The sequence below is a fragment of the Monodelphis domestica genome, chromosome 5 (assembly GCF_027887165.1).
Source record: "Monodelphis domestica isolate mMonDom1 chromosome 5, mMonDom1.pri, whole genome shotgun sequence".
NCBI classification, from domain to species: domain Eukaryota; kingdom Metazoa; phylum Chordata; class Mammalia; order Didelphimorphia; family Didelphidae; genus Monodelphis; species Monodelphis domestica.
In genome coordinates, this window is record NC_077231.1 from 1247355 (window position 1) to 1255041 (window position 7687).

A 7687-nucleotide genomic window follows, 5' to 3' on the forward strand; every position below is an offset into this window, starting at 1 on the left:
TATTCAAGCTATAGCCTAGGTCTCCACAAGAAGTGAAAGACCCCGAGCTTTTCTTAGACCTGGCTTATATAGGGGAGAAAGGGGAAGGGGGAGGGGTGGTTGTCCTGACAACCAGGCACCAAAAGGAAGACACATCAATCTTACAACTGTGGGGTCCGTGAAGCAGCCACCTAAAAGACCATAGGGGGAGAGAGGGGAGACCAAGCACGCAAGAAAGACAGTCTGTCTAATAGTGTCAAGGCTCGTTTATTGCAGGCGCAGGGCAAGAATATATACACTTGGGGGGGGGTGGTGGTGATTAAGGACGGGTTGTAATAGGAGGGAATGTGAAGAATTTTTATGGTTTGTGGCCGTTGGTCTAACGACGCCAGTTTCCAGGTGGTAACTTGTTTGTTCAGATTCTCAGAAACCCTTATCTTGTTCCTGGTCATAAGTTTTTCCCCACACATGGTCTCTGACAATTCCCCCTTTCTTTTTTATTAGAGGGAAGGTTTTTAAGTCAGGACCGCAGCGACAGCCCCTGTCTTAGGCTACACAGGGGGAGTTACTCGATCATCAGGGGTCGAGGACCTGTGCTATTCCCGTCATTGGGTTACCGCCCTGCTAGTAAATTGGAGACGATCAGTATCAAACGGGGTGTGTGGTTCGTCAGTATCTGCTATTTCGATACGATGGTATTGGACCGTAGGGAACTTGACAAGGGCTGAGTCAATGTTTGATTTGATAAATCCTTTGATAAATCCAGTCAGGCATTGGAAAGCCCAAGGGCCAAAGGTGAGGATTAGGAGGAAGATAATAAAGGGAACTAGTATCGTGGGAATTAGGGTAGAAAGCCAAGGGGAACCTCTCAAAAGGTTGTTGTACCATCCTTCTTGGGCCTCGGCCTCCTTTTTTCTAAGGGCTAGGCGTTCTCTCAATTTTGCCATTGACTCTCTGACCATGCCCATGTGGTCAGCATAAAAGCAGCATTCTTCTTTAAGGGCTGCACACAATCCCCCTTCTTTTAAAAAAAGTAGGTCGAGGCCGCGTCTGTTCTGCAGTACAACTTCTGAGAGGGAGGATAGGGATTTCTCTAAAGCAGAGACAGACTTTTCTAGGGCCTCAAGGTCAGATGTCATAGCAGAATGTAGAGCTGCGATGTGTTGGGTCTGCAGCAGAGCGGTGGTGCCGGTACCAATGCCGGCAGCAAGACCCCCTATACCTAGAATGATGGCAAGAGTAGAGAGGGGTTCCCGCACAACCCGAGGGAATGGAGACAAAAGTTTACCCAAGGCGGTGTCTGAGTGATAGGTAATTCTGGGCCACAATTGTATAAGCACACAGAATTCGGAGGAGGTATTAAAAACCTGAAGGGAGATGCAGGGGGTGAGGCCGGTGTTGCAGGCCCAAAAGGTGTTATTGGGGGCTTCTAAATAATGAGGGGAGTGGGAGATGGAAAGGGTAACATTACAAAGATGGGAGTGAGAGGGAGGGGGGTGACCTAGGCAAAGGCCTTTTCCGGAGATTTCGGCAAGGGAGAGGCGGTGGGGGGACAGGGCGCAGCGAGGGGAAGGGGCAGAGGTGTTGTGAGGGTGATCAGTAAAGGCGATTCCTTCATAGAATGGGGGCTGCGGGTGGAGACACAGCCAACAGCTGATCATAAGGTTCGGGGCGGTAGCGTTCAGAGCCAAATAGGAGCTATCGATGAGGTTGAGTTGTCTATCAGCGGTCCCAGGAGGTACTCTGGGAGTAGAGGTAAGTGAGAGAGTAGAGGAGGGGAATCGGGTGGGGGAGAGGGGTCGGGGGGGCTGAGGGTACCGATATGAGGGGCGGCGTTGGTCTGTAGAAACAAAATTAGGACCCACGGGGGTGGTAACAGGGGTCACACGCAGTCGGAGAGTAAAGAGAAGGACATCATCGGGGCCCCTTTTATAAAGGCGCAGTCCCCAGGTGAGTCCATCTGTCCAACGGGGATCCGTTTTACCCTTGTTGGTGAATTTAATAATAAGAGGGTTGCAATTGGGCAGGTTGAAAGAACAGTGTTTGGGCTTGGAGCCTTTGTGGAGTGTGATAAGGTCCTTGTTTTGGGGAATCCAATGGGCTGTGCCAATTGTCTCGCATCCCCAAGTGGCACAGAATCCATCTGAGTGACCCCCACAGTGAGCGGGCTGTCCAAAGCCAGGGCACCCGTATAGTGGGAATTGGGTATGCTGGGCCCATTGATCCTGAATCTGGAGGGGAGAACAATAATGAAGTGACGAGATGTAGGGAATGCCGAGGGTACAAAGATCAGCTGTGCTATCGGGGAACCAGCGTCCACGCGGCCAATGTGAGGAAGAGACGGAGGTGATGGTGAGTTGATTAATAGGGTTAATGAGTTCCCATGTTTGGTGTACGAGAAGATGAGGGCTCTCAGGGCTCGTTGACGAGGGGCAGATGCTCAGGAACAGGATCAAGCAGATCGGGATCATTCTGCACTTTCCTGAAAACAAACAAAAGAAATCTCAGGGGCAGGCCCCTGGAGGGTGTGTGTTAGGGGAAGGGGCAGGGGAGTCAAAGGTCTCTATCAGACGGGAGGGGACCCAACGGGCGTTGTTCACCTTGGCATCAAAGATACAAGCTGAGCCTTTTCCCCAAGTGAGGACAGGGTCAGGGCCTTGCCAAAGGCCTGTGAGGGGGTCGCGCCAAAGGACTTTTGCCAGATCAGATGTGGTGTGCGGATGCCAGTGGCGATCCGCGGCGGAGCGCCCCTCCTCGTCCAGAGTGAGGAAGTTAAGAACAAAAAGTGCATGTGCGAGGAGCAGGGTCTGATTGCCACACAGTGGGTAAAGGGTCTCCTGGGACTTGAGTTTGAGAGGGGTGTTCTTGAGGGTTTGGTGAGCTCGTTCGACAATGCCTTGTCCCTGTGGGTTGTAGGGATACCCGTGACATGTTTTATGCCTAACTGGGGACAGAATTGTTTAAAGGCCTGGCTGGTGTAGCCGGGGCCATTATGTCTTGATGGAGAGGGGTTTCCCCATCATGGACACAGCAAGGAACATATGTTTGATGACGTGCTTTGTGGCTTCGCCGGGTTGCGCAGATGCAAAAAGAAAGCCGCTAAACGCATCGATGGAGACATGGACGTACTTGAGTCTGGCGAAGGAGGGGACGTGGGTAACGTCCATCTGCCATAGGCGGCCGGGGAGAAGACCTCGGGGGTTGGTCCCCAGATGGGGTTCAGGCAAGAGAGTAACACAGTTCTTGCAACCTTTAACGATTGACCTGGCCTGTTCCCTGGTGATTTTGTAGGCCAGGCGAAGGGTTTGAGAGTTGAGGTGGTGGAGCCTGTGTGCCTCTGTTGCGAGGGAGACAGGATCGGTTGAGGGATGGGGAGAGGGGGTAGTCGCAGTAACCACGGCTGCTAAACGAGTGTGTTGATCCGCAAGATCGTTCCCGAAAGACAAAGGGCCCGGGAGGCCGGAGTGGGCACGTATGTGACCCGCAAAAAAGGGTCGGGACCACCGTCTGATGGCTTGTTGAAGCTGGGAAAAAAGGGAAAAGGTGGCGGTTGTTGGCTGAACAGAGGGAACAATCGCGAGTCGGAGCAGGGATGGAACAACGTATCTGCTATCCGAGTAGAGGTTAAATGGGGTATCGGGCAGGGAATGGAAGACAGTTAGAGCAGCATAAAGCTCTACCAGCTATGCAGACTCATAGGGGGTTTTGATAGAGCGGGGGTGGTTATTCATGACTATGGCGGCAAGGCCGGTCCTGGAGCCGTCCACGAAGACCGTGGGTGCCCCCGGGATAGGCGAGGATCGGGTTTGGCGTGAGAGTATGAAGGGGGTAAGGGTGAAAAACTGCAACAATTTATTGCTGGGCATGTGGTTGTCCAAGATGCCCTGGTAGGTAGAGATGAGTATAGCCCAATTATCATTTTGAGATCTGAGCCAGTCAAGCTGCTCCTTGTTATAGGGGGAAACCACATGGTCAGGGGAGCGGCCGAAATGCCAGGTGGAGAGACGGATGCCCACCATTGCTAATCGGGCAATCAGGTCAGGATAAGGGGTGAGAATCTTCTGGTTATACATAGGGAGGTGGATCCAAACGAGGGGAGAGGGATCTTGCCATAGAAGTCCCGTGGGGGAGAATTCAGTGGGAAAGATGAGAAGGTAAAGGGGAAGGTGGGGAGAAAAATACCCAATGTTCTGTGTAGCTATAGCTTGCTCTACTTTCTTAAGGGAAGCTTCGCCTGCTGGGGTCAGGGAACGAGGGGAGGAGGGGTCAGCATCCCCTCGAAGGATGTCTTCCAGAGGGCGAAGGTCCGCCTTGGCGAGTTGTAGATAGGGGCGGAGCCAATTAATGTCCCCTAGAAGTTTCTGGAAATCATTAAGGGTTTTGAGAGTGAAACCTTCTGTGAAAATAAGGAGTCAAGCTCAAGGTGGAACCCCAGGAAGGTGAAGGGGTACTGGGTCTGGACCTTGTCAGGGGCTATTCTGAAGCTGCGGGCCTGAAGTGCGCATACGATGGTCTGAGCTATAGTTTGTGCTAAGGGGGAGGATGGAGCTGCTATCAGGAGATCATCCATATGATGGATGAAGTAAGCTGAAGGGTATCGTGTCCTTACAGGGTCAATGGACTGGGCTATAAACTTTTGACATAAGGTGGGGGAGTTAGCCATGCCCTGGGGGAGCACACGCCATTGGAACCGAGGGTTGGGCCCAATGTGATTAACTACGGGGATAGAAAATGCAAAGCGGGGACTGTCGGCTGGGTCAAGGGGAATGGGAAAGAAACAGTCCTTGATATCGATGACTATTTTACTGAAACCTTTTGGGATGGCAGTTGGAGATGGAAGGCCTGGTTGTAAAGCCCCCATGGGAAGCATGGTCTTATTGACCTCTCTTAGGTCCTGCAAGAGCCTCCATGCCCCAGATTTCTTTTTGATGACGAAAATGGGTGTGTTCCAGGGGGAGGTAGAAGGTTCGAGGTGGCCCAAGGAAAGTTGCTCCTGCACCAGCGTTATGGCAGCCTGAACCTTCTCAGATGTCAAAGGCCACTGATCAATCCAGACAGGGGAGTCAGATTTCCACGTGAAGTTTTCAGGTACATGATCAACCCAGATCTTACAACAAATACCCATATACTGGCATAATAGAGTGCTTGTGAGTAACAATGATATTTTTCTCTAGGTATTGTCTTTCATACAAGTACATTTGTGTGGATATTGCATTAGACCTGCCTATAGATGGTTTTTCCCAGTTCATTGGCTGCTTTTCCTGTTGTCTGGCGTCGGTGCCATGTTGTGGATGGTGCCAGGCACGTCTGCATTGACTTTCTGGGCAGACTGTCTTTCAGCTGGATCATTTCAGTTTTCCTCCATGGACTTCTGGTATCTGAGAAAATAAACAGAAATCTCGACCCGAGCAGAAAGCCTTATTGGGTCTTGTTAAATTAGAAAGTGGCTGAAAATATCTCCTTCTTGTGTTTGGAGTTTGGGGCTTATCCATTCCTTTGAGCCCTTTTGAAATTGCCTGCATTTAGGCCATGGATTATCCCATTCAGCCCATGTACTGCTGTTACAAGCACTGTTACTCCACAATTGTTTTGGAATAGTTAGAGATGCCCAATTATTTAAAAGATCTGTAATAACTTTGCACACTTTATCGTTTTGAGCTTGATCCTGTACGTCAGGAGAGTGATTGTCTCCCATCACATGTTAGCTTTTAGGTTTTTATACCACAGGAGCACGTAGTAATGCCTCCCTTAGTCCACAATGTCCAGTTCGGACACCTGTTTGAGGTGCGCGAGTGACATGATAACATTCACAGGATTTTGCCCTGGTCGGTAACTTCACTTGTGTGCATAAACTATGGAGGAATGCTGGACGCGGCACTCTGATGTGTCAGAGAGTGCGAGTGATCTGTGTCTGCCCAAAGCCGTGTCCTCCAGGCCATTTGCCTTTGAGAATGATTCCACCTTGGCTTTGCAATGAGGTCTGCGTAGCTGTTTAATATTCACGTTCTGAACCCATACTCATAAAAGCATTATACCATACATCACATTCGATTTTACCAGCTTGTGCTGTGATCCTGAGCAGTAGCCTGTCTGCATGTAGCTTTTGCTTTTGTATCAACTTATGCTGTGCAGGCATCAATATCTGCTGGACCCTAAATAGATGCAGTAAGTGTGAGCATAGCGATTGCCGTGATGTTTTTATTTTTAAACTGTCAAATTTAAATTCATGACTGAAAGGATTTTGATAATATGAATGGAATTATCAATTTTACCTAAGAGTTTTATAAGATTCTGTTGCCAAAATGGACCACGCTGTGCAAGTAACATTTGAGCTTGGACACTAGTAATTGGTTTTATACTGCAGTAATGATCAGGATTGATATATGCAATTTGAATGAGTGGTGGTGTTGCCCATTCTAAACCACACATAGGTCACTGTTACTGGTTAACAAATTAATTAATAACCTTAACAATTTACTACTGATTAACAATTTGAATCCTATCAGCACTGTTTTTACTCTGATGCCTTGCAATGCTGAGAATGTGTCTCCTATTTAGAATTGATGCTATATTATTTTGATATTGAGTCATTCTAATTAATTTGCTTTTTGGATAAAGTAGCAGTAATGTGCTTTACATACAATTTTTAACTTTATACAGGTTTTTAAATAATGGCTGCTAATTTTTATCCCCATTGACCTTATGTCCTGTTTAAAATTTTAATGATTCCTACATCTTTAAAATTGGAATATATAGGAAAGTTTTCTAAAGCATATGCCAATGGATGCTAGTCAATTAAAAAATTGCACTGATTATTCATTTTGCTTTTGATAATATTCAATACTTACCATAAAAACTTGTAGCCTGAGGTGTAGATGCATTGCCTTCTATATGGCAGGATCAATTGATGAAACTGCTGAATTAAGTTTCCTTTCCAGATCCAAATAGTTTTGGTAGTGAGTCACATGGTTGCAAGAGTCCATGAGGATTTACCTCTGAAAACCTTGATAAATTTGTGTTTATACCTTGGTTTTTGGCCTACCGTTATACAATAATTCATTTAAAAATATTATTACAGATAAAATATCTCCTGAAGCATGACAAAAGTCAGAGAAAGATTTTTAACTTTAAAACTTTACCTTATAAGAAATACAATTGGACCTTCTTATGTGATTTTGCCATGTCCAATCCAAATTAAGACAATTTAATTTTTAAATTTTGCTTCATAATAATACCATCTCTTAGCAAAGATCTGTTTGAAAGACATAGCTGGTTTATACCTTTACATTTAAATAATAGTCCTCCTGCCTTCTCTGGTGCTGCTTCAAAAGGCCTGTTCCTTTTAGAAATGCTAAACTGGTGGAGAGGTTTGCTGATAAGAAAGTCTTTTTGCTCCATTTGTCCTCATGAGAGCAAAATGTCTGTTTGCTTCCTAGTTAGGGCAAACATGTGCTCTGCTTTTTAAACTGGTCTTCCTTTAGGTGCTTAAGGAATATTTTCATGCTTTGATATGATCTTATGGTCCTTATGGGAGGGATCGTCTCCTCACAGCACTTTAACCTTACGCTAGTAGCCCAACGTGATGAAAGGTTTGCTCTAAGTTTAAGCGTTGCTCATTGAGCTTTCCCCATTCACCTGTGCCGGGTAACTTCTGGTAGGTGACAGTGTTATGGCACAGAGTTATGACTTTTGGCTTTTTTCTTGCCTC